The sequence below is a fragment of the Xenopus tropicalis genome, chromosome 2 (genome assembly GCF_000004195.4).
Source record: "Xenopus tropicalis strain Nigerian chromosome 2, UCB_Xtro_10.0, whole genome shotgun sequence".
In the NCBI taxonomy this organism is placed as follows: domain Eukaryota; kingdom Metazoa; phylum Chordata; class Amphibia; order Anura; family Pipidae; genus Xenopus; species Xenopus tropicalis.
The window spans coordinates 143,799,604-143,824,930 of record NC_030678.2 but is presented as its reverse complement, the minus strand read 5'-3'; positions in this window follow the sequence as shown (position 1 = coordinate 143,824,930).

The window sequence follows — 25,327 nt, the reverse complement described above, 5'->3', positions numbered from 1 at the left end:
TGCAGATTGATGTTTAGTAAGTTTTTAGTAGTTGCCATGGAGATTTTGGGGAGAAATCTAGGTTTGTATCTGTTTTTTTCTTGATTTCTGACCAAAGTGCTGACTTCTGCAAGGGACTGCGGCCACAATTTTCCATGTAGAAAGAGAAGAGTGGCGTCTCTGAATAGCTGAAGGTGTGCACTTTTCAGAAATATATAGTTTGTGGGGGTTATTTTACAGGTAGGGGGGGTTAACACTGAAAAACTGCAGGAAGTGCACATAGAGCGCAGCCCCCAAAATTTCAACTGAAATTGCCCTTATGCATTGCCCCTGTTTTGGGGCATTTGGTGGCCACGTCTTTATGTGCACCCATACATATGGGGTATCGTTTTATTCAGGGGAACTTGCAGATTGATGTTTAGTAAGTTTTTAGTAGTTGCCATGGAGATTTTGGGGAGAAATCTAGGTTTGTATCTGTTTTTTTCTTGATTTCTGACCAAAGTGCTGACTTCTGCAAGGGACTGCGGCCACAATTTTCCATGTAGAAAGAGGAGAGTGGCGTCTCTGAATAGCTGAAGGTGTGCACTTTTCAGAAATATATAGTTTGTGGGGGTTATTTTACAGGTAGGGGGGGTTAACACTGAAAAACTGCAGGAAGTGCACATAGAGTGCAGCCCCCAAAATTTCAACTGAAATTGCCCTTATGCATTGCCCCTGTTTTGGGGCATTTGGTGGCCACGTCTTTATGTGCACCCATACATATGGGGTATCGTTTTATTCAGGGGAACTTGCAGATTGATGTTTAGTAAGTTTTTAGTAGTTGCCATGGAGATTTTGGGGAGAAATCTAGGTTTGTATCTGTTTTTTTCTTGATTTCTGACCAAAGCGCTGACTTCTGCAAGGGACTGCGGCCACAATTTTCCATGTAGAAAGAGGAGAGTGGTGTTTCTGAATAGCTGAAGGTGTGCACTTTTCAGAAATATATAGTTTGTGGGGGTTATTTTACAGGTAGGGGGGGTTAACACTGAAAAACTGCAGGAAGTGCACATAGAGTGCAGCCCCCAAAATTTCAACTGAAATTGCCCTTATGCATTGCCCCTGTTTTGGGGCATTTGGTGGCCATGTCTTTATGTGCACCCATACATATGGGGTATCGTTTTATTCAGGGGAACTTGCAGATTGATGTTTAGTAAGTTTTTAGTAGTTGCCATGGAGATTTTGGGGAGAAATCTAGGTTTGTATCTGTTTTTTTCTTGATTTCTGACCAAAGCGCTGACTTCTGCAAGGGACTGCGGCCACAATTTTCCATGTAGAAAGAGGAGAGTGGTGTTTCTGAATAGCTGAAGGTGTGCACTTTTCAGAAATATATAGTTTGTGGGGGTTATTTTACAGGTAGGGGGGGTTAACACTGAAAAACTGCAGGAAGTGCACATAGAGTGCAGCCCCCAAAATTTCAACTGAAATTGCCCTTATGCATTGCCCCTGTTTTGGGGCATTTGGTGGCCACGTCTTTATGTGCACCCATACATATGGGGTATCGTTTTATTCAGGGGAACTTGCAGATTGATGTTTAGTAAGTTTTTAGTAGTTGCCATGGAGATTTTGGGGAGAAATCTAGGTTTGTATCTGTTTTTTTCTTGATTTCTGACCAAAGCGCTGACTTCTGCAAGGGACTGCGGCCACAATTTTCCATGTAGAAAGAGGAGAGTGGTGTCTCTGAATAGCTGAAGGTGTGCACTTTTCAGAAATATATAGATTGTGGGGGTTATTTCACAGGTAGGGGGGGTTAACACTGAAAAACTGCAGGAAGTGCACATAGAGCGCAGCCCCCAAAATTTCAACTGAAATTGCCCTTATGCATTGCCCCTGTTTTGGGGCATTTGGTGGCCACGTCTTTATGTGCACCCATACATATGGGGTATCGTTTTATTCAGGGGAACTTGCAGATTGATGTTTAGTAAGTTTTTAGTAGTTGCCATGGAGATTTTGGGGAGAAATCTAGGTTTGTATCTGTTTTTTTCTTGATTTCTGACCAAAGCGCTGACTTCTGCAAGGGACTGCGGCCACAATTTTCCATGTAGAAAGAGGAGAGTGGCGTCTCTGAATAGCTGAAGGTGTGCACTTTTCAGACATATATAGTTTGTGGGGGTTATTTCACAAGTAGGGGGGGTTAACACTGAAAAACTGCAGGTAGTGCACATGGAGCACAGCACCCACATTTTTAGCTGTAATTGCCCTTGTGCATTGCCCCTGCTTTGGAGTGTTTGATGCCCATGTCTTTATGTGCACCCATACATATGGGGCATCATTTTATTCAGGAGAAGTTTGTCTTTCAAATTTGCCTTTGTTAGAAAATTTTTATGAGATTTTTTTTTGTCAAATCCACATTTGATCATGCGTCCAAGTTTACGTTTTAGAAAAAAAAAAAAAATGTCAAAAAAAGTTCCAAATTTCACAATGCACTGACAAAAGGTATTTGGCTTTTGAGTGAAAACTACATTGCACCTGGAAACCTGAAGGTCTGTAGTTTCTAAAGATACCAAACATGAGGGGATATTCTAGATTTACATATAAGTTATGCTGCATCAACTGTTACAAGCGCTTTTCCGCTTTGTTCTGGTGTGATATTGTACTAAGTATTGCTTTAGTTTGGGGGTTACTTCTGGACAGGAACTGTGGGGTACCACCACATATTTGGTATCGTTGGACTTGGGAGTATCAGGGCTTTTACAAACAACAAAAAAAAGTGTGTAAAATTAACTTTTCTATGGAAAAAAAACTCAAAATATACAGAAATTTTTCATAATTTTATTTTTTTTTTACATATTTCACCCAAAATACACATCATATCTCCAGAAAAATTATAAAATTTGGTATGTATGTCGAAGCCCATTTAGTGACGAAAAAAACGATATATAATTTCCCTAGTTTCATGGAGGTTTTCCTACCAAAAAACATTTTTAAAGTGAATGAGTACAAAATGCTTAAAAAACGTCTGGCACTGGGGGGAACTGAAATGACGAATTCGGCTGGCACTTAAAGGGTTAACAGAAAGATGAGACAAAAACAACAATAAAATTAAAGCTACCCAGTCAATATATTGTTGTTTGCTGGGCTCACTGACCATTAGCTTCAATGCATTTTGCATGGAAAAAAAAGCAGTGAAAAAAATGCTGTAAAAGGACATGTAAACCCCACACACAAAAATGTTATCAGTGAACAGCCTCTTTAAAATATTTCAATACCTGCCACTCTGGTTGTCCAGAGGTTAATAGTAAGGCTGCAACATCTCCTTAATCACTTAGATTTACTTCTCCTCCTGTAACCCACTCAGTTGTTCTAAGCTCAGATTACTAAACACGCCCCCCAGTCTAACAGCCAGTAAAGAGATGGCATTGCTGGTTCCCATAGAAATTCCGCTCTAGCTGTCTGCTTCAGTTTTTTTCTCCTGAGCTCAGCTTTACCATTACATTGCTCAAACAAAGCAGAACTTTTATCAGAGACAGTTCTGCCAATGTGAGCCTGTATTGGTCTGTGTGTGTGTATGCTGTTTGCAGATTTAAATGTAACTGATTATGGATCACAGGAAAATGGCCACCGGGTGAAAGCTGCTATTTGCTTTAGGAAAATTTGATGGTGCTGGCAAGCGGAGGGGATATATGCAGTCAAAATTATGCCATTTGGGTGGGGGGGGGGGATATCCCAACTGATAAACATTGTAGGCAAATGTAGGCTTTACATGTCCTTTAAGAAAGTGACAGATTTAGCCATCACTAGTTATCTTTTAGATCAGGAATCCCCAACCTTTTTTACTCATAAGCCACACTCAGATGCAGAAAGTGTGGGTGAGCCACACAAGCATGAAAAAAAGTTCTTTAGGGTCAAATAAGGTCTCTGATTGACTATTTGGTAGCCCCATGGGTGCTGCTGGCCTGCAGGAGGCTCTGCTTGGGGTAAAACTGTGCATCCAAAATGTGCCTCCAAGTCAGAAATTTAAAAATGAGCACCTACTTTGGGGCCACTGGGAGTAACATCCAAGGGGTTAGTGAGCAACATGTTGCCCCTGGACCACTGGTTGGGGATCACTGGATTAGAAGTATTATTTGGCTTGCGGCCACAATGTGCAAAGAGAACCACAATGTTTATATCAAAAAAGTATTGATCCTTTCTCCAAAGTGTTGCCATAAATTGTGTAATTATTATAATTGCAGTGTATGATTTATACACTGTAGTAATGAGCTTTTCTTTTAATGTAACCAGAGGCCCCATCCCAAATAATGGTATCTGCCAAACCCAGGCTTTCCCACCCAGAGCCCAATGGCAGTGACACACCAATCCAGCTGATACCTGTTATTGCACACAGTGATGTTAGGTTTCTTTGCCTCTCCCTGGGTATAGTTCTTGTGCTGACACTGCTTCCAAAGACAGGTTAGATCCCAAAAGCTAGGCTTGGGAGCAGAAATCTAAAAATCAAAGAAAGATTCAAATAACACAGTGTCTCAGGCAGTTCTGAGCTAAATGCTCTGGAAGGTATGTATCTAGGATTTATATCTGACAAAGCTTTCTAGGAAACTGAGGTCCTGCTTTTCTAGAAGAGAGACCATAAAGTGAGATTTATTACACCAGACAGAGGCAGCTTGCATCACAGCAATGTATTAATTACTTGGCCTTGACAATGTAGCTACATATAGACTGTTTGTTCCATACTGATTTACCAGTGATTTACCAGTAAACACACTTTCACACTGTACCATAACTTTGCAAGAAATCAGTTCACTGACCCCATGATACTGGGCTGCTATTTTAGAGGTTACATCTTTGATTTAAAGAAGAACAATGTCAGTCACTTATAACATATTTGCAATTCACCTTCAAGTTAACTTGTAGTATGTTATAAAATAACAACAGCAGTTTTTTTTTAATTATTCTGGCTCTTCCCAGCTTTCAAATGGGGGTCACTAACCCTAGTAGCCAAAAACTATTGCTTTGTGAGGCTACAATTTTATTGTTATTGTTACTTGGTATTACTTATTTTTTAGTTAGACCCTCCTCTATTCATATTCCTGTCTCTCTTTCAAGCCAGTGCCTGGTGGTTAGGTTAAATTGGCCCCTAGCAACCAGATAGCTGCTGAAATTCCAAATTGGAGAGCTGCTGAACAAAAGCTAGTAAGTTTAAAAATTGCAAATAATAAAAAATGAAGACCAACAGCAAAGAGTCTTAGAATAGCACTCTCTACATCATGCTAAAGGTGAACAACAAGAAGCCTATTTATTAAAATCCATATTAGTATAATTTTGAGGTTTATTTCTAACCTAGATTTGAAATGTGAATGTTGCCTTATTTATTAAAAAAATCCTAATAAAAAACAGGAACAAAAAAAAACATAAAAATAAACTTGAATATGTCAAGTTTGGAATTTTCTTGTCATTTTTAATAGGTCACGAAGTGCAAAAAGAAAAACGCAAATGAACTTTTGCCTAGGACAGCTCCCATTCACTTCTACATGACCTTGCAAGCTTCCACATGTCTTTCATATGTTTTTCACGTTTTTTATATCCAACACTGCAGCAATGCAAAAGTTAACTCTTTGGTTCACCTGGGCAAATAACCCCCTTTCACTACCCCTTCAGCAGAAAGCTACAGTATTTATACTTTCTAACTGAGGCTACAGATAGATACGTTCTAATTGGATCAGAGACAAAATGTGTGTATACAACATAGTGCTGGGCGGTATGACCAAAAATTTATATCACGGTATTTTTCAAAATTATATCGGTATCACGGTATTTGACGGTATTTTTTTTCCCCCATGCATGATAAGGTGACCACCCCAAACACCCGCCACCCGGACCCCCCCCGCCACCCCAAACACCCCCCATCCGCACGCAGCCCCCCACCCGCACGCACCCCCCCACCCCACCCCAAACACCCCCCCATCCGCACGCACCCCCCCACCCCCCCATCCGCACGCACACCCCCACCCCCCCATCCGCACGCACACCCCAAACACCCCCCCATCCGCACACACCCCCCCATCCCCTTCACATAAATATAACCCCCCACCCCACCCCCCCCAAACACAACCCCATCCCCTTCACATAAGTATAACCCACCCACCCCCACCCATCCCCTTCACATAAAATATAATTACTGGCCAGGCACCCCCCGACAGCTCACATTGGTATCCGACTCTGAATGCGTCCTAGTGATGGAGCTTTTGTAGAGTGTGCGCGCTGACGTCACGTGCGCACCCGGAAGTATTCATTTCAAAAAAAAAAACGGTGATCGGTTTTTACCGGTATACCGCCCAGCACTAATACATATATATACACATATAACACATATACTGTATACAAGTATATGTCATCACTTGTTATCTAAGAAACAGCACAACCATAATCCAATACAAATACAAATAAGAATACAAAAACCTCAAACTCCTTCATTTTCATAAGAATTTTCTGCGCTTACAAGCGAAAAACATCACAAAAATGTCTAAAACCATGAATTAAATAAAGATTGTTACAATTTGCCTAGGACAGCAGCTCCTATTAACTTCTTCATGACCTCAACAGCTTTTAGATGGCAAAGTTTTGTATTGTTTTTATGGTTTTTATAACTATCAAAAACATAGTGTTTGAGTAGGTTCATTAAATACACAATTTTTAGCTCTAAAAACTATGATTCGTGAAAACAAACAAAATACGAACATTAGTAATCTGGTCTTTAGAGACCCATTTATCAGCATTCTGATTTTTGTGGTTTTAGTGGGTTTTAGAAACCATGAACAAACTCATTTTTACTAAAACCACAAATGCCTAGTCATTTATTAAATCAGCCCAATACAAAAAGCATGAACATAAAAAACAAATGAAATGAATGTTACAATTTACCTAGAAAAGCTCCCATTGACTTCTACATAACCGCACCAGCTTTAGATGGCAAAGTTTTGTAATTTTTTTTCATGGTTTTTACACTTGATAAATATCGAAAAACTTGTGTTTTCGAGTAATTGGTTAAGGGAGAAGGAAAGTCATTTTGGCATTTTACTGCCAATAGATTCGCCTCATTAGTGCCACCTAGAACACTATATTTATTCTGCAGAAAGCATTACCATACCCAAGAGCCCTAGAAGCTTTCTTTGTTTGCTTAAGATAGCAGCTGCCATTTTAAATAGCTTCCTGCCTGCAGTCTAGCCCTTATAGCTCAGATCACACATTCCTAAGATGGGGGGAGGGAGTACTTAGCATTCTTATGGGAGGGGGGAGCAGGAGAAGGGAGAGAGGAGAGAATTGCACAGAGTCTGGCCACAGGAATGAAGGATTTTTCTGAGAGAGGAAGCCAGACACCCAAACAACATGTTTACAAAAAATGAGACAAGAAATCCTGTGTTTCTTTTGATAGAGGACTCAATGCAGCTTTTCTGTGAGTGCTTATGGCTGTATTTACATAGACCTTTCTGATAAAGCTTACTTAGTTTTTACCTTTCCTTCTCCTTTAAATACATGATTTTTAGCACTAAAAAGTACAATTCGTGAAAATGAACAAATGATTCTTTCTCTCTAACTCATAGGTTGGATATGGAATTGGAGATTTTGTAGCAGCACCATTTGAGTATGGTCTCCCCCACCCCCTCGAAAACCACAGAGACAAATTACTGGAAGTTCTAAGATAAGAAAAACCAGATCTCCAGAAAATTCCATAACTGTAACATCACCTTGGAATCCTTATAATGATGAATACACAAACCCTACTCAGAGTTTTTACTTCTATAAATCAGGCTGATTGCTATGATGAGTACTGTGTTTGTTTAGAATGTTGCACAAATACAGTACTTGTTCACAATGGCAATATCTGTACCCATTTAAAAAACTTAACCATATCAGATTATTTCTCTGCATCAACACAAAAAACTAATACCAGACAATTAAAATAGGTCACTTTTTGAAGTTTCATGTTTGGACAAAACCCAGTAAAATCTGTAAAGTTTCCAGACAAAAGGAAAAATATCAAGAAAAGGGAAGGGACCTTTGCCATTGACTAGAGATAAGCGAATCTGTCCCGTTTCACTTTGCCAAAAAATTTGTGAATTTTTTAAAAGATCGTGAAACGATAAAAAAATTTGCGAAATGGGGAAATTGTTGATGTCAGGAATATGCCACTCCCAGACGCGTGTGACACCGGGACGGGGAAACAAGGGGTTACACTCAGTCACCTTTCACACGGGTTAGACTAACATTAGACATCCCCAAACACACCACCACCCCAAATAACTATTTGCTGCCACCATCTATCATTACCAGGTGATAGAAACCTAATACACAAATGTATCACACACTGTAGTTAGGGTTAGCTTTCACTAATTCAACAAGCACTCTAGCAGCCAAAGGGTTAAATTACAGTCAAACGCAATTCTTTTGGGAAGAGAGACCATTCTTTTTGGAGTAAGACACTTCTTTTTGACGCTTGCGACAATTCTTTTGACACTCACAACAATTCTTTGGACGTGGGCAACAATTTTTGCATGCGTGGCCAATTTTTCCGCGGCAAATTTTGTCACCCGTTTTTAGCCGTTTAGACACATAGTAAATTATGGAAAAGTCACATTGCATTTTTTCTCTGTGACTTTTTTGAACAAATCAAGTTTAAAATAAAAAAATTGATGGTTTGTAAATGAGCCCCTTACTGTAACTGAAAGTAGTATAGAAGAAAAAAGTTACAACATTCTTGAAGATTATGGGAGAATACTTGATGGAGATATCAAAGACAAAGTTTTAGAAATGTGTCTATGTTTAGTTTGGTGTGAAGAATTTATCATTAGGCAGACATATCAGATAGACAGAGGAAGTATTCCTAAGTCCAGAAAAAATTGTCTACGTGTGAATATATAGTGGATCAGTCTAAAAGGATGCAATGGCTGGAGATGTCTATAATTAAGGATACCCTGAAGGATGGTTTGAAAAATGTTGGGAGTATTCCTGGAAAGGGAAATACTTCCAGATATGGGGGTAGTGAAACAAGGGAGGCACTGTGCTGGGAGTGGCGGAGAAATGGACACAATGCTAAACTTGCCCCAACAGAGGGAGCGATATATCCCAAAGCAGTTTAACAAAAGCCTTGAAGCAAACAAAGGCCCCAAACTTTTCATTGCTGTTTCCAATAAGCATTTGAATTATAAAAAAGAAAATCAGTGAAACGTGTTGAAAAGTGAAGACAGAGTCGAGCTGCAAATTTACGACTGATCCTGGAGTTACTCATATTATAAGCTGTTCCCCAGCAAGGGGCAGACTGATGACTGGAAAGAAGCTGTTGCTCTAGTGGATTAGTCTTAAAGTGAGAGAGAAATGGCTGTACAGGAATTTTCTCGTTTGGCAACTAATTCTGTCTGCTGACATCTATAGTATGTGACTGGCAGGGACATATTTGTGCAAATGTGATAAAACTTTGACTTAAATGTTGAGAAAACTCTTCCTCCAGTTTCCTTAACATTCAAATCGAAGTTTCATCATATTTGCACAAAAATGTCCCTGCCATTCTATATGCAGCTATTTATTTATTTAACAGTCAAATCTATTGGTGAATGCAGGTGATGTAGTAATTTTCCTGTCCAGCATTTAGTAAAGTCAACAGTTATTAAAATTAGCAGCTAGAGTTAATTATTAAGAAAACAAAAAAGTTCCCCACACAATTTGATGCTGGGCTATGCAGCCCTTGGCATTAGGGGAAAGTTATGGCACCCTAGGGCACAAACGTGTGTTACTAACATTGTCACTCTCGTCAGAGGATAAAAAAGTTAGTATCACAAATACATATCCCATTTGCTGAATTATTCAAACTTTAAATAGCAAAAGTATAGTCCCGCGGTCAAAGGCAAATGCCACATAGAAATTTTCAACTGGTCATTTGCATCTTCTCTACACAACTGGGTGACCAGATCACTTAAAAATTCCGGGACACATCTAGGAAATCAGGCCAGCAGGGCTGAAGTGAATGCAGGTTCATTTAAATGCAATCAGTGCTGCCCTGCAATGTGTATTTATTAAACATGTCCCTGAATTTTCAGGTTAGCTCATCTACAATAAGATCAAAGTGACTAAAGAAGACAGTATAATTTACAGGGATGGAACATCTACATATATTCATGTGCAAAACTTTTGTTGTGGCAAAGTTATATATTTATATATATATAGGTATGGGATCCATTATCCAGAAGTTTTCTAATTATGGGAAGACCATCTCCCATGGACTCCACTAAAAAACAGTGCTTAAGTTTTACTTGAAACTGGGTGAAATAGAAAACAATGATGGGATTAACTTTCCCTTAAAACTGGGTGAAACAAAACCCAGTGATGGGATTAATTTTCCCTTCAAACTGGGTGACATAGAAAACAATAATGGGATTAATTTCCCCTTCAAACTGTGTGAAATAGAAAACAATGATGGGATTACCCTTTGTAAGTGTGTAGCAAACCAAAAAAAATCATGTTTAACTTCCCCTTGAAAGTGAGCAGCAAAAGGACAGGCTGACAATATTCAAAAATTTTTTAACCATTTTCGAACTTTTCTAGTATTTGAAGTCTTCAATAGGACTCAATGGTACTAGACATATCAAACCTGCTTAATGTTTTTTCCTGAGAAAAAAGTAACCCAACAATCTCAAATTATACAAGTTATTTTTAACAAATCCGAATTTTTCAGAGAAATTTATGAATAACTCGCATTTAGGATTTTTTTTGCGCTTAATAAATATCCAAACATTTTTACCATGATTCCAGGTTTTTGCATTACAACTCACAAATTTGAATTAGGGTCTCTATAACTCAAATGCTTGAGATTTATTAAGCGCAGGAAACTTGCATGATGAAATTCGGCATCTAAAAGCTGGCAAGTTCATGTAGAAGTCAATGGTAGTTGTCCTAGCAAAATTCAAGCACTTCATACAATTCAAGTTTTTCAGATTTTTTTGAAAATTGGTAAAAATGATGAGTACCTGAAGCTCTCATCTTTTAAAATTATAATTTGGCATTAAGGTGAAGGGGGAGGCCCAGAATATTATTTTCAGCATCCAGCTGCTGGGGGTCAGGGAGGACTAAACACCCAGTAAAAATGCCTGCTATGTCTAATAATTCCGGCTGCACCCTAGTTTTGCTACAGAAGTTGCTGGAAAACATTTTATAGATGCAGGGAAACTCACCACTGAGAATTCTACTGATCTTCATTAGAAATGCAAAAGAATTCAGCATTATCTAGTCATGTAAACCAAGGATGGATAGATATATAGACATTTCTTTACTGTGCACCAGAGTATTCTTTGGAAATGTGGCTCCTGTCCATAGACATATAATTATTCTGTTGTTAAAACATTGCACATATTCGGAGCAGAAGGATTTGTTTTCCAGTTCTGAAAGCTTATATTAATTTCAGTACAGGAATACAAGTACCAGGCATAGCTTTAACAGTGCTCACCTTTAGCTGAAGTGCGGCATTCAAAACTCTGTGCCAAATGTGCCCAATTGTGTATCACCATGGCAATTTTTCAAGATGCTCAGAAAGTACGAATGAAAACATTCCTTGCAGGAAGCCAGACAGCGTAACCTGTATTGTTTGCATATAAAGCATGAATTGTTTTATTGCAACTGTGTCTTTATTAGCATGTATTCTGCCTAAGACATAGAAATATAACCCTTTCAATGCAAATGTGCAGAGGATTGGAAAAAAGGCAGATTTGCAAATGAAAACAGATTTATGCAAATGAAAACTATTTCAGAATAGGTACAAGGAACACCTGAATTACACACACACACATACCATCCGTTCAAAAGAAATAGATTATGGTTAAACTATAGAAATATGATAATGAGGATGATATTTGCACTTTGCTTACTGTTAGTAATCTTGATTTACAAAGCTAACAATTTTTTGAGATCAAATAAATGCAAAATTGGATTCTTTGATTGCATTAAAGACTCACTGAGAGATGCAGGTTACACAAAAAGCAATGGTATCAGGGAGAACAGCAAACAAAAAACATAGAATACACAGGCCCAATCACAGTTTACAAATTACACATTTTTATTCACAGGAAAAAATCAAATTGAACACAAGGTTTTGGAGGAAAAAACTCCATTTATCACAATATAATTTAATGACTCTCCCGTTATTCACTGCATTAAAGAAGAAAAGTTAATCATCATTGGGGGATGCTGAATGTTAGGCACCCTAATGGCTCCTGTTAGCAGAAAACTACACCAGCCTGGGGTGCTTCTGTATGAGCACCATGGCGGGGGGGGGGGATCATCATCTTCCACTCCTTCGTTCTTCAATGGCCCAGGGCTGATTCACGTGCAGTAGAGTGAAAGTGTCAAATCTGTGCTCAACTGCGCAAAAGAGAAAGATGGATTCATAGTGTTCGTACTGAACTACTTCGGCCCAGCGCAGTTTTTTGCTAACAGGAGCGCCGCCAAACATCTGGATTTCCCCCCCAGTGATTATAACTTTTCTTCTGCTTCAGGTTACCCAGTCAGAAAACAAACTTGAAAATAGTTGTGAAATACATTTAAATATTCAATTCATTGGTTTAATATCAACAGTAAAGATGAACTACACCTCTAATCTTAGAGACTCAGGGCCTGCACAGCGTGTAGATACATAAAATATACCAACCACACCGACTAAGATTATATTATATCCAGTAGGTCTCGATGATCTCAGCATAGTAATTATGTGCAACAAAACATTACATATAAAATTTTATTTATACACCACTTAGGTTATAATACCCTATCCCATAGTTTAACCAAAGTTGTGTATAAATAAAATTTACATTAGATTTTATGTTTTGTTGCACATAATTACTATGCTGAGATACTTGGCATGTACCAGAATATAGTCTTTAGTCAGTGTGGTTGGTATATTTCATTGGTTTAATGTTTTGTAGAGCTGCCTTGTGCAGCAATAACAACTTTAAGTCTTCCACTGTAGAGCAGTCATAAACAGGTTTTCCTGCAGTTTTTCCTAGTATCTCGTAGAATTCATTCTTTGCCCTAATTTTTTTATTTTTTTTTAATGGTTTACAACTTGAAATTAGTTCTTTTTCCTGTTTAAACAGCAGCCATATAGCTGAAGCTACCGCCCCCAATATGTCGACCCCAAAACCAAACACATTTCCCTTACCACCCGTTTTACGCAGGGGAAAGATACATAATAAGGAAGCCTACCAATTCTTAAACCTGTGTCATATCCACGTGACATGTATATCTATTAAACAACATTTTAAAGACATTGCATTTTTCTTCTGTGTTTAACTCTGTGAAAGGCCTTTTCCAGTTAATATATTGCAGAGATGCCCTCATACTGGCAAACTATGCACGTCTCAATTTTAGTGTTTCAGTTACTCTTTTATAGAGTTGTCTCTGCAATATGTCAAAAGGGCCCATGTTATGATCACTCTCCAGAGTCTGGATAACTTTCATATTATATGCATGTACCTCCTGTTTGTATGGTTTGTGGTAAACTCAATCAATTTAATGCATGAAACTGAAAACTAGGACAGAAATACAGCAAAGAGGGTGCTTGTCTAATGCCCTGTTCTCTCCCCTTAAATGCTGCTCTTTTATAACTTCCTTGGAAGCAAAGAATCTTTAAAATGCTTTTGCTAACCTTTAAAGCCCTTCACTTATCCACTATCTACATCTTACTACATCTCTTAATAAATAACTTTATAAGTTCCTGGTCAACTCCTTCGTTCCTCTCAGGCCTACTGCCTTTGGATGCCACACACATTGACTGCCACCTCCCTTATTAACCCTTTTTTCTTGCTAAACCATCTCTGGAATTCTATTTGTGAATCCCTCTGAAAGAAACTTTCAATCAGCTTCTTCAAAATTAAACTCAGACCTACATCTTGGAAGACTAGAATGGTATTTACCTTCCTACTTGTATCTGTAAGTAACCCACACACACTTAAAGGACCTCATTCTTCATGTGTCTCCTAATATGTACAGTAAATATTTATATTTGTTACTGTTACTTTACTTGTAGTTTTTGCAGAGTTTGTCTCCATTGGTGGTACTACTACTACCTACTACTATTGCTTTGTAAGTGTAAGTCCTCAGTAAGTTATTTTAAATGTATGCTGTATAAATACAGTATATAAATGAATGCAACAATAAAAAGTTGTTTACCAAGGATCAATACACTGGGAAGAGGGGCAAAATTTTAGTGGGCAATTAAATTGTTAAAATTGTAAAATAAGAAAGGAAAAAGCTCTTACTCATAGTTGTACTCTAGTCGTAATACATTTCTAGACAACTGATTATGCACTGAGCATCTACAGAAACAGTAAAAATGGTGTAGGTGTGCTAAAAGCACTAATCTGATAAACAAACTTTAAAAGCCTTCAATTAACTGTAATGTGGCACCATTTAAAACTGGAGTCTATTTTCTTATGCATCTAACAGACACTAATATATTTCTGTTTGAAGTCATCTACGCACAACATTGACATCAGCTGGGAACATCCATCTCATAAGTAAAGGTTGTTATCATGCAAAGATGAACCCCCAGTTGTATGCAAGATGCATTAGCGGAGTTTAGTATAGGTAAGTGCTCAAGTAAATGTTCTGATTTCCATCAAAATGCCCTTCTCATGCTGGGTGCACAGAGACACATTACGGGATACAGAGTTTACTTTAACCATGTTTGTAGGAAAAACAAGAATAACTTTCTAGGTTCAAACAGTTGAATATACTAATAAATGCTGAAAGCAGAGCAGCAGACAATACTTTCTTGCCTTCCCGAGATGCTGAGTTTGGTAAGCTGCCTTGGGCTCACAAATGAAAGATGATTTTGTATGTTGTTAAAATTGACTTACGATAGCTGTAAACAACCACAACAATAGCATGGTTATCATCTCAGAGGGGCAGCCAAGAGTTAGCAGAGAACTTCATATGGTTGCATAAATAGAATATACATTTTTCCTACTACAACAAATTTTAGTTTTCACTAAAAAGGTGGCTTTTGCATAATGAAATTTAATTCTAAGCAAACATCTATACATTTAACATTTTTAACTGTTTTAAAGTTGTACATTATGTTTTGGACTTCTGTACCAGCCCAAGGCAACCCCAGCCCTTTAGCAGGGAAGATCTGTGATCTGTGCCCCCAAAGATGCCCCAGTAGCTCCCCATCTTCATTTCTGCTTGAAAATTTGTGACCATCCCTAAATTTAGCTCCTCAACAGCTGCCCAGAGCCCACTGAGCATGAGTACATTACTGATACTCCTAACAACATCCATTATGGGGAGCCCTCTAGCATCTGATTCATAAGGATTCTACTGCTTCATTAAACATTTGTACAGGGACTAAGTTTTTACTTCTTTCAAACTCCCAAATCATTGCTTGTTTTCTTAATCCCCATTGGGATTTACAGGAGCTACAACATGGAGCTGGCCACTGCTGCTGTATAGACTATAGCAAAAAAGGTAAAGTTTTACTCATCAACAATTTTTAAAATTAAGCGGGGGTGCATGAGGGTCTGAACACAAAATTAATACAGTAAAAGACATGAGATCCTCTGCATCGCCTATTGTCAATATATTAAAGACATAAAGATATTTTGTACCAAAAGTTTTTAAGGATTGCCCTCCCCTTTAAACAACTGGCCAATGGGTGGACCTGTTACCTTTGGCCACATAGTTTGGTGTTGGGTTTGATGGACTTATAAGGCTATTCACTCATTCTTAAGTAAACTGCAACAGAAGGATTCTTGTGAAACATGTAGTGCTATGTATCTCTAAATAAATCTACACTTTATTGCACTGACTCAGCTCTCCAAGCGGATCTTATTGTTTTCATGGAAAATGTATCTGTCTGGATGTTTATGTTTCTAACTCCTGAACAATGTAGAGCTGGAAAGGAACTGCGTGCTAGACTGTTTAAAGGGGTGGTTCATCTTTATTAGAGTTTGGAAAATATAAATAGATACATGTATGTATATTTTTATTTATAAAGCTACTTATGTACGCAGCGCTGTACAGCACAACAATAAATGAATGCAAAAAGAGGGTGATCATTACAATAATAGATAAATACAAAGTACAATAATGAATGCAAATAAATAAAAAGTACAGTTGCATTAAAGATTCTATAGAGCTGACAAGAGGAAGGAGATCCCTGACCTGTAGAGCTTACAATCTAAATGGGAAAGTAACTTACAGACACAAATAGGAGAGTAATAAGTGCTGTAGGTCACAGTGGGTGACACTGCAATATAAGTGCCAGTTCCCAGATCAGGTGCTGGGCAAGTGCTCCAAAAGGGAGTCTTTGGGGCTGATTTACTAAGACACGAATTCGAATCCGAATTGGAAAAATTCCGATTGGAAAATGAACATTTTGCGACTTTTTCGTATTTTTTGCGATTTTTTTCGGCGACTTTACAACTTTTCGGAAATTATCGCGACTTTTTCGTTACCAATACGATTTGCGCGAAAAACGCAAGTTTTTCGTAGCCATTCCGAAAGTTGCGCAAAATCTGGCGATTTTTTCGTAGCGTTAAAACTTGTGTGAAAAGTTGCGCCTTTTTTCATAGCGTTAACTTAAAAGGCGCGACGTTTTGCGCAAGTTTTAACGCTACGAAAAAAACGCGAATTTGCGCAACTTTCGGAATGGCTACGAAAAACTCGTGTTTTTTCGCGCAAATCGTATTGGTAACGAAAAAGTCGCGTCAATTTTCCAAAAAAACCGCAAAATACCGATCATTATGAAAAAAACGCAATCGGACGCATTCGCCCGTTCCTGGGTTAGTAAATGTGCCCCTTTGAGTTTAGCTCTAAAGAGACTGAGGAAGGATTCTCTCGGGAGGAATTCAGGGAGGGCATTCCACATGTAAGGGGCAACAAGGCAGTTGCTGCTCTTTATATTTGGAAAGCAGAAAGGTTAAAAGTGGGAAACAGCAGTAGTGGGGTTTGCAACCAAGCGGTTTCTGAGAAGCGCAGGGGAGTTGGCCAGAAATGTATGGAGACACAAGAAGAGATGTAGTGAGGCGCAGAGTAGTGATGTGCGGTTTGAGAAAAACTCGACCCACACCAACCCTAACCAGCTTACTCCCAACCCAAATCCTAATTGACCCGGGTTCTTCCCTCTATTTAAAGACCCACGCACAGCCAGCCCCACCAATGATGTCACAAAAGGGGTGGGGCAGAGAAGACGCACGCCTATAAATCCGCAAGCCATGTAATAAGTGTAATATTGCATGCGGGGAGCACAGGCAAAAGAGCTCAACCTGAACCCCCCGTGACCCGAGCATGCCATCAATAAAGATATTAAAGGGGGAGTAGGACCAGGTGGAAAGATAATCAATTCAGTTTTTGTTAGGTTCAATTTGAGGTGGTGTTGGACCAGTTGGAGATTTATAGGATGCAGTTAGAGTTTTGAGTTTAAGTTTTAACTGTAATGAAGGGGTCGAAAAATATATTTGGATATCATCAGCATATAGAAAGGGTTTAAAGCTAAATGAGTGGATGAGATCTCCCAAAGATAAGAGCACAGAGCGAGAACAACAATAGCCCAAGCACAGAGCCTTGTGGCACACCTACATTAGCTGGAACTAGAGGTTTTGTTAGCATAAAAGAGTGAAGGATCGGTCCAAAAGGTAGGAAGAGAGACAGGATACAGCCTATTAAATGCAGCCTCAAAGAGGCTTAGTATAGAGAAATGACCTTTGGCTTTGGCAACCTGAGGATCATTTGAAACTCTGCACAATGTAGTCTCAGTAGAGTGCGCAGGATGAAAACCAGATTGCAGCGGGTTCAGCAGATTATGGGTGTTAATAAAGTTAGTAATACAGGAGAACACAATACATTCTAGGAATTTAGAAGCAAGTAGTAGAAGTGAGACAGGACAGTAATTAGAGAGACAGGACAGGTCCAGCATGGCGTTTTAAAGAATAGGCTTGACACGGGCTTGTTCGAACAGAGAGGGGAAAGTTCCAGAAGAAGCACAGCAGCACAGTGTTTAAAGGAACAGTTCAGTGTAAAAATGAAGCTAGGCAAATAGTTAGGCTGTGCAAAATAAAAAATCTTTCCAATATAGATAGTTAGGCAAAAATGTAAAGGCTGGAGTGAACAGATCCCTTAAATAATAGCCAGAACACTACTTCCTCCTTTACAGCTCTCTAAGCTGTTAGCAGTCAGTACCCAATCAGTGACGAGGTGGGGGTCATATGGGACTTAATTGTTCAGTTACTTTGCATTGAATCTGACCTGTGAGCAGTTATGTCCCATGTGCCCCCCTAAAGTCACTGGGGGTCATTCATAAAATTCACGCAGCTCAGAATTATTCACTCAGTGTACATATTCACCCTACCCGTGTTTATATTTATAAAGGTAGAAAAGACTGGTGCATTTAATGTGCTAACAAAATTGCATTTGTTTTTTATTCTATTCACAAAGTGAAAATTTCTGCTATATTGGCACACAATAAACAGGCAAAGAGGGGCTGCTTATGCAAACTGCTATATCATTTGCAAATTTTTGAGCACAATTCACTATGATTCGCAAAAAAAGAAAGACGGACCCAGCAGTGCAAAATTTACCCATTTAGGGGAAAATATGCGCTGAAAGCAGGAAGTAGTGTTTTGGATATTATGTTAGACATCTTCCCATTCCAGCCTGTATAGATTACATTTTCACAAAACTATATTATAAACATTTTTTATTTTGTGCAGTCTATCTGTTTTACCTGAACTGTTCCATTAAGCAGTGAATAAGGCTTATGGTCAAGAGAACAAGTTGTGAAGACAAGAGAAGCCGGAAGACTTTGGAGGCTGCTAAAGGATGGAAAGTATTAAGACACGCAAAAGGGGCCTTAGAAAGTGGTTTGTGCTAGTAGAGGTGGGAATCTGACTGTGGATCGACTATACTTTGCTCTTGAAGACATCAGCAAAGTCCTGGGGAGAGTGCATAAAGTTCAGTGATTCTGTTGATGAGGGATGCAGTTGGGTATTGAATATAGAAACAGCCATTCTGGATTGGATTTGTTATTGTCCACATACGTTTCGCTTGCACAGGAGCGTAAGATTCTGGTTTATGAAATTAGCCAGGGGTGTGGGATTTGAGCCCGAGAACGATTAGCCTAAAGGAGTGCAAATGCATTAACAGTGGAGGAAAGTATGTGGTTCTGCTTAGTAACAGGGATGAGACACGTCACGTGGTTGGTTAGACCTATTTCTTTTTACATGAATGTCAGTTTGTGAGTGAGTGGGCGACGCTGCCTGAGATCAAGGTCTGTGATTTCAAATTCCTGAAAATAGACTGGTGTTTTTTTGTGAAGGTGTTTCATAGAAATGTCTGGGTGAGAGAATATGAATGAGTGTCAATGTGTTATTATAATAAAATCTGTACCTACAATATCTCAGCTTTAGAACTGTATTCCGAAATAGTTTTTTGTTACAAGCACTGTGTGATCCTCAGCCGAATAAGTAGAACAATTATATCTCCTGATTTGGTTCCCTGTTAATATTCATCCACCAAAAAAACAGCATTTTACAATTTTAAGGGGAGTTTTGCAGTCAAATCTCTGAAATAAAATAGATACTAAAATACTGTCGGTGACAAATGGAGGATGCAGAATTATACTATTTCAAACTGAAATGCTCCATTTTAGTTTTCTGAATCCTCTAAAACAGTGTGGTCCAACTTCTGTGCTACCGAGGGCCACAATTTTTTAGGCCTTCATCGTGGAACGCCCATAATGGAAGCCAGTTTTGACCACTCCCTTTTTTAAACCACACCCATGTTATCACAAGAGCTTTTAAGACTATACCCACATTAAGGGGAGGGGTACATGGGGAGATTACGAAACAAATTTTCGTTGTCACGGGCTAATCTCCCCACAATGCCAACCCATCGGCTAGAATGTAAATCACCGGTGGGATGGTATACGCAGCAATGTGATTTTCCTGAAGTTGCCAAAGTTGCCTTGAGAGGAAACTTTGCGACTAATATCCCTGTGTACCCCTGCCCACCCCTGCCCTAATGGTGGTAACACAAAAAAAAAACCAAATAAGTGGTGCTCACTGCAGGGATACCACCTTCCACTCATATGTGAAAGAAGTTTATTATGTCATATTAAGACATACCCTTAATTCCATGTGGCTCCTCCTCCCCTGTGGGTAGCACAGCAACAATTACACAACTAAGGGACCATATATTGACTAACAAACTCCCAGAACAAACCCCTGTCAGGTTCACCTTCCACAGGCAGCATAGGGCAGGCAGAGTATGGCATACATAGACAGCTAAGGGCAGGCAGAGTATGGCACACACAGGTAGCATAGGGCAGGCAGAGTATGGCACACACACAGACAGCATAGGGCAGGCAGAGTATGGCATGCGCAGATAGCATTGGGCAGGCAGAGTATGGCACACACAGGCAGGGTAGGGCAGGCAGAGTATGGCACACACAGGCAGGGTACAGCAGGCAGAGTATGACACACATAGGCAGCTAAGGGCAGGCAGAGTATGGCATGCGCAGACAGGATAGGGCAGGCAGAGTATGGCACACACAGGCAGAGTATGGCACACACAGGCAGGGTAGGGCAGGCAGAGTATGGCACACACAGTCAGCTTAGGGCAAGCAGAGTATGGCACACACACAGACAGCATAGGGCAGGCAGAGTATGGCACACACAGACAGGGTAGGGCAGGCAGAGTATGGTACACACAGACAGGGTAGGGCAGGCAGAGTATGGCACACACAGTCAGCTTAGGGCAGGCAGAGTATGGCACACACAGACAGGGTAGGGCAGGCAGAGTATGGAACACACAGACATGGTAGGGCAGGCAGAGTATGGCACACACAGACAGGGTAGGGCAGGCAGAGTATGGAACACACAGACATGGTAGGGCAGGCAGAGTATGGCACACACAGGCAGCATAGGGCAGGCAGAGTATGGCACACACAGGCAGGGCTGGTAGTGTAGGGAAGGGTACAGAGAAACCTATCATGCCTATGTAAGTAACTGATCCTGACTACTCCAAGATGGACAGTTTGTACTGTACTACATGCAGTGACACAATGCTGGCACAATGTGGGCTCCTACAGTCTGAGGTCTTACAGGTGTGAACAGTGCAGGGCTTCACGGGGTGAATAATGCATGGATTCTTATAGGTGTGAATAATACAGAGGCTTAAAGGTGTGAACTATGCAGGTTTATAACCAGAATTTGAGGTGTGAACATTTAAAGCTTTGTACTTGATCCCAGCTAAGATATAATTAATCCTTATTGGATGCAAAACAATCCTATTGGGTTTAATTCATGTTTTATTGATTGATTGATTTATTTATTGTCACATTTACAACAAGCAATCAAGGAATTTTATACCAATTCAGACAGTTATACAGTAGTTTATGCAACCCAAACTGATCAAAAAGTTTTTCCTCTGTTTATTGCTGTCAAACTGTCTTTTTTCTCACCGATAAAGAAAACCAAAGAAGTAAAAATCACACGTATGTAGTGGGAAATAGTGTCGTCTTACTGTATAAATACTTGCTCCCAGGTAATAAGGGAAACTAAGTTTGCTTAGGTGCAGTAACCTATAGCAACCACTAAAGTAAAACTTAAAAGTGTAAAATGTTAAAACGTTACATGTTGAGTATCAGACAAGAACCCCAGCTACATCATACAGAATTTATTTCAACCCCAGTGCTTTTCTAGAAGTCTAGAAAAGGTATGTGGAAGTGTCACAAGTCACATAGACATTCTTTACAGAAATATAGTTACAAATCATATAATTTTGTGCTGGCAGCCATCTGTATAATTAACTTGGAGGTTAGGCACTTGTCCCTGGAGGACTCCTGGAAAACTAGTCATGTTTATAGGGCACTGAGTTCCAGCTGCTAACTGATGTTTAGAAATGATCTTTTTTTAAGCCGATTACTATACAGTATATTGAATTAAGCAGAAATCAGTACTTGGCTGTTCATGATTTTGCATAGAAGGGTTTTAAAGTACATCGGTATACAAACAGGCCTTGGCAGCATATAATGAAAAAAAATGTTTATTCAATTAATATTTGTAAATTGTATGTACTGGATGTGTTTGATAAGATATATAAGCAGTGGGCGCAAAGTACATACTTTAAAGATAATATTGTGGTACATTGAAAATAACTTGAAGGAAGGAAATAAAGGATGTTCTCATACAGGTAGGAAATTGCAAGAGTCTTTAACAATACTTACGCTAAATTTAGATGTAAACTTTTTACAAGAATAATAAGCAGCTGGTATACAAACTGAATATAGCAATGAATATAGCAGTACAGGTATGGGACCTGTTATCCAGAATGCTCGGAACCTGGGGTTTTCTGGATAAGGGATCTTTCTGTAACTTGGATCAACATATCTTAATTCTACATAAAAAAAATTAAACATTAAATAAACCCAGTAGGTTTGTTTTGCCTCCAATAAGGATCAATTATATCCCAGTTGGGACCAAGTACAAGCTACTGTTTTATTACTACAGAAAAAAAGAAACAATTTAAAAAAATGCAGGTATTCAATTATAATAGAGTCTATGGGAGATGGCCTTCCTGTAATTCGTAGCTTTCTGGATAACAGGTTCCCGGTTAACGGATCCCATACCTGTGCAAAATATGCAACAAAATAATATATTTAAAGATATATATATGTTTATATACAGGTATAGGACCCATTGCTCGGGACCAAGGGTATTCCGGATAAGGGGTCTTTCCGTAATTTGGATCTCCATACCTTAAGTCTACTAATAAATCAATAAAGCATTATTTAAACTCAGTAAGATTGTTTTGCATCCAATAAGGATTAATCATATCTTAGTTGGGATCAATTACAAGGTACTGTTTTATTATTACAGAGAAAAAGGAAATCAGTTTTAAAATTCTGAATTATTTGATTAAAATGGGAGATGGGCTTTCCGTAATTTGGAGCTTTCTGGATAACGGGTTTCCGGATAAGGGATCCCATACCTGTATGTATGTATTTCTTTTTATGCAGCTTGTCTGCCTATTTACCTTGGAAAAGGAAATCTGTGACAAAATGATATTGGTATCATACGGCATCTTTTGTTATAAAATATAACTGTTTAATTGTAACACTGCTTCAGGGGGATTATTGTTGTTAAACAAATACATGAAAACAGCAAAATCCAAGAAATGCACCATTTTCTAAACTCTCCCCTCTGATTATAGCCTTTACTGCTATACTTTTAAAACTTGCTAAAACATTCCTGTCGACAACATCCAAATATAAATGTCCCTACTGAAACCATGCTGGCAAATGCAGCTGCTAGAAAATACAGCAGATTCCAAACCAAAGTAGCTGAGTTTCCTCGTTTTTATGAGAATAAATCAAACATTATTTTACTTAGAACCATTTTACAGATTTTCCTAGAGCTCAATCTATAAATAATTCAAAGGAATTCTAGACTAGAGAAACTTTGAGTTGCATTTAACTTTTAATTAAATGAGAATGAATGATATGAACACTATTTTATAACATGCAGGAAAGTACATTGGCTTCCTTTTATAAATGTAGTTTATCATTTATTTTCAATTTAATCGTTTAAAATATAAAGGTACAACATTAAAGATTTTGCCTGCTTGACTGGATTAGTATTTTATTTGAATGGTAATCCCTTCACCCACTTTTATGCCTAAATGCACACACGTCAAATAAAATATTTCATTGGTTGGTCATTTATGGTCTCATAAATCGAACTTGAAAATGGCAACTGGTTATTTCTTCTTCAGTAATCATTGTTCAACTTCAATAGTTTTTTTAAAAAATTACAACCTTTATGCAGCTTTTCAAAATGTAGCAGGTTATAATCTGTATTCCAAGAAATACTTACTGAAGCAAGATACTAATTTTAGTCACGATACTGGAACAAAAGTAGAAGGAACCAGTTAGTCAGATAGGAACATTTCAGTCAATTAAAGAATAACACAGATTCATATATGGGCGCCTCGGAGGGAAATACAAAAATAGGGGCAGATTTATTATAGGTTGTTGAAACAAAACAACTTTACAACTTGGTTGACAGATATAGGAATTGGAGAAGATTATAGTGTTTGGCCCATAGGATAATATGAAGAAAAAAAAATAAAGACATTCTTTGATAAATGAGCCAGAGTGATTAATAGTTTTCAAGTTTTAGGCTGCATTAGGGAACATTTCCAGACTATTCAAATTCTTTTCCACAGATAATAAAATGCAAACAATTTTTGAACCTTTGATAACGCTGCTCTGGGGAGGCCGATTCAATAGTTTTAATTAATTTTTAAATTAGAGAAAATAAAAACGCGATTGCAACAAAAAGTGCACAACATGTTTTACTCAAGAACCAGTTTCCTTAAGAAGAAATTCAAAACAAATAGTCTTGGTAGCGTTTTGTTTGGAAAACACTCAAGTGAGAATGACATTACTCCATACAGTTACATAGTTAAGTTGGGTTGAAAGAAGACCAATGTCCTTCAAGTTCAATCGTTCCAAGCAAACCCAGGAGTACATCTTAGACCCATACCAAACTCTATACACTCACATATATAAACTATTTATGCCAGCATCAATACTAATTGTAGATAATGTTATCACAATTGCCACTTATAAAGGCATTAACAGAGTCTGCCATTACCACATCACTAGGAAGGGTATTCCCCAACCTCACTGCCCTCACCGTGAAAAATCCCCCCTACGCTGCTTCAAATGGAAGCTCCGTTCCTCTAATCTAAAGGGGGGGCCTCTGGTGCGATGATCGTTTTTATGGGAAAAAAGAACACCCCCTATCTGCCTATAATCCCCTCTAATGTACATGTACAGAGTAATCATGTCCCCTCGCAAGCATCTTTTTTTTTCACAGAAAACAACCCCAACCCTGACAGTCTAACCTCATAGTTTGAAGGAACAGTAACACCAAAAATAATAGTGTAAAAGATTAATTACAATATAATGTGCTGTTGCCCTGCACTGGTGCAACAGATGTGTTTGCCTCTGAATGATTGCTATGGTTTATATAAACAAAGCTACTGTGTAGCCATGGGGGCAGCCATTCAAAGAGAAAAGACACAGGTTACTTAGCAGATAACATAGAACCCCATTACATTCCACACTGCACTTATGTTATCTGCTGTGTTACCTATTCCTTTTCTCCTTTCTTTCCAGTTTGAATGGCTGCCCCCATGGCTACACAGCAGGGTATTTATGTAAACTATAGTAGTGCTTCTGTAGCAAACACAAAAGTTTTACCAGTGCAGGGCAGCAGTACATTATATTTTAATAACTTTAAAACACTTTCATTTTTTGGTGTTACTG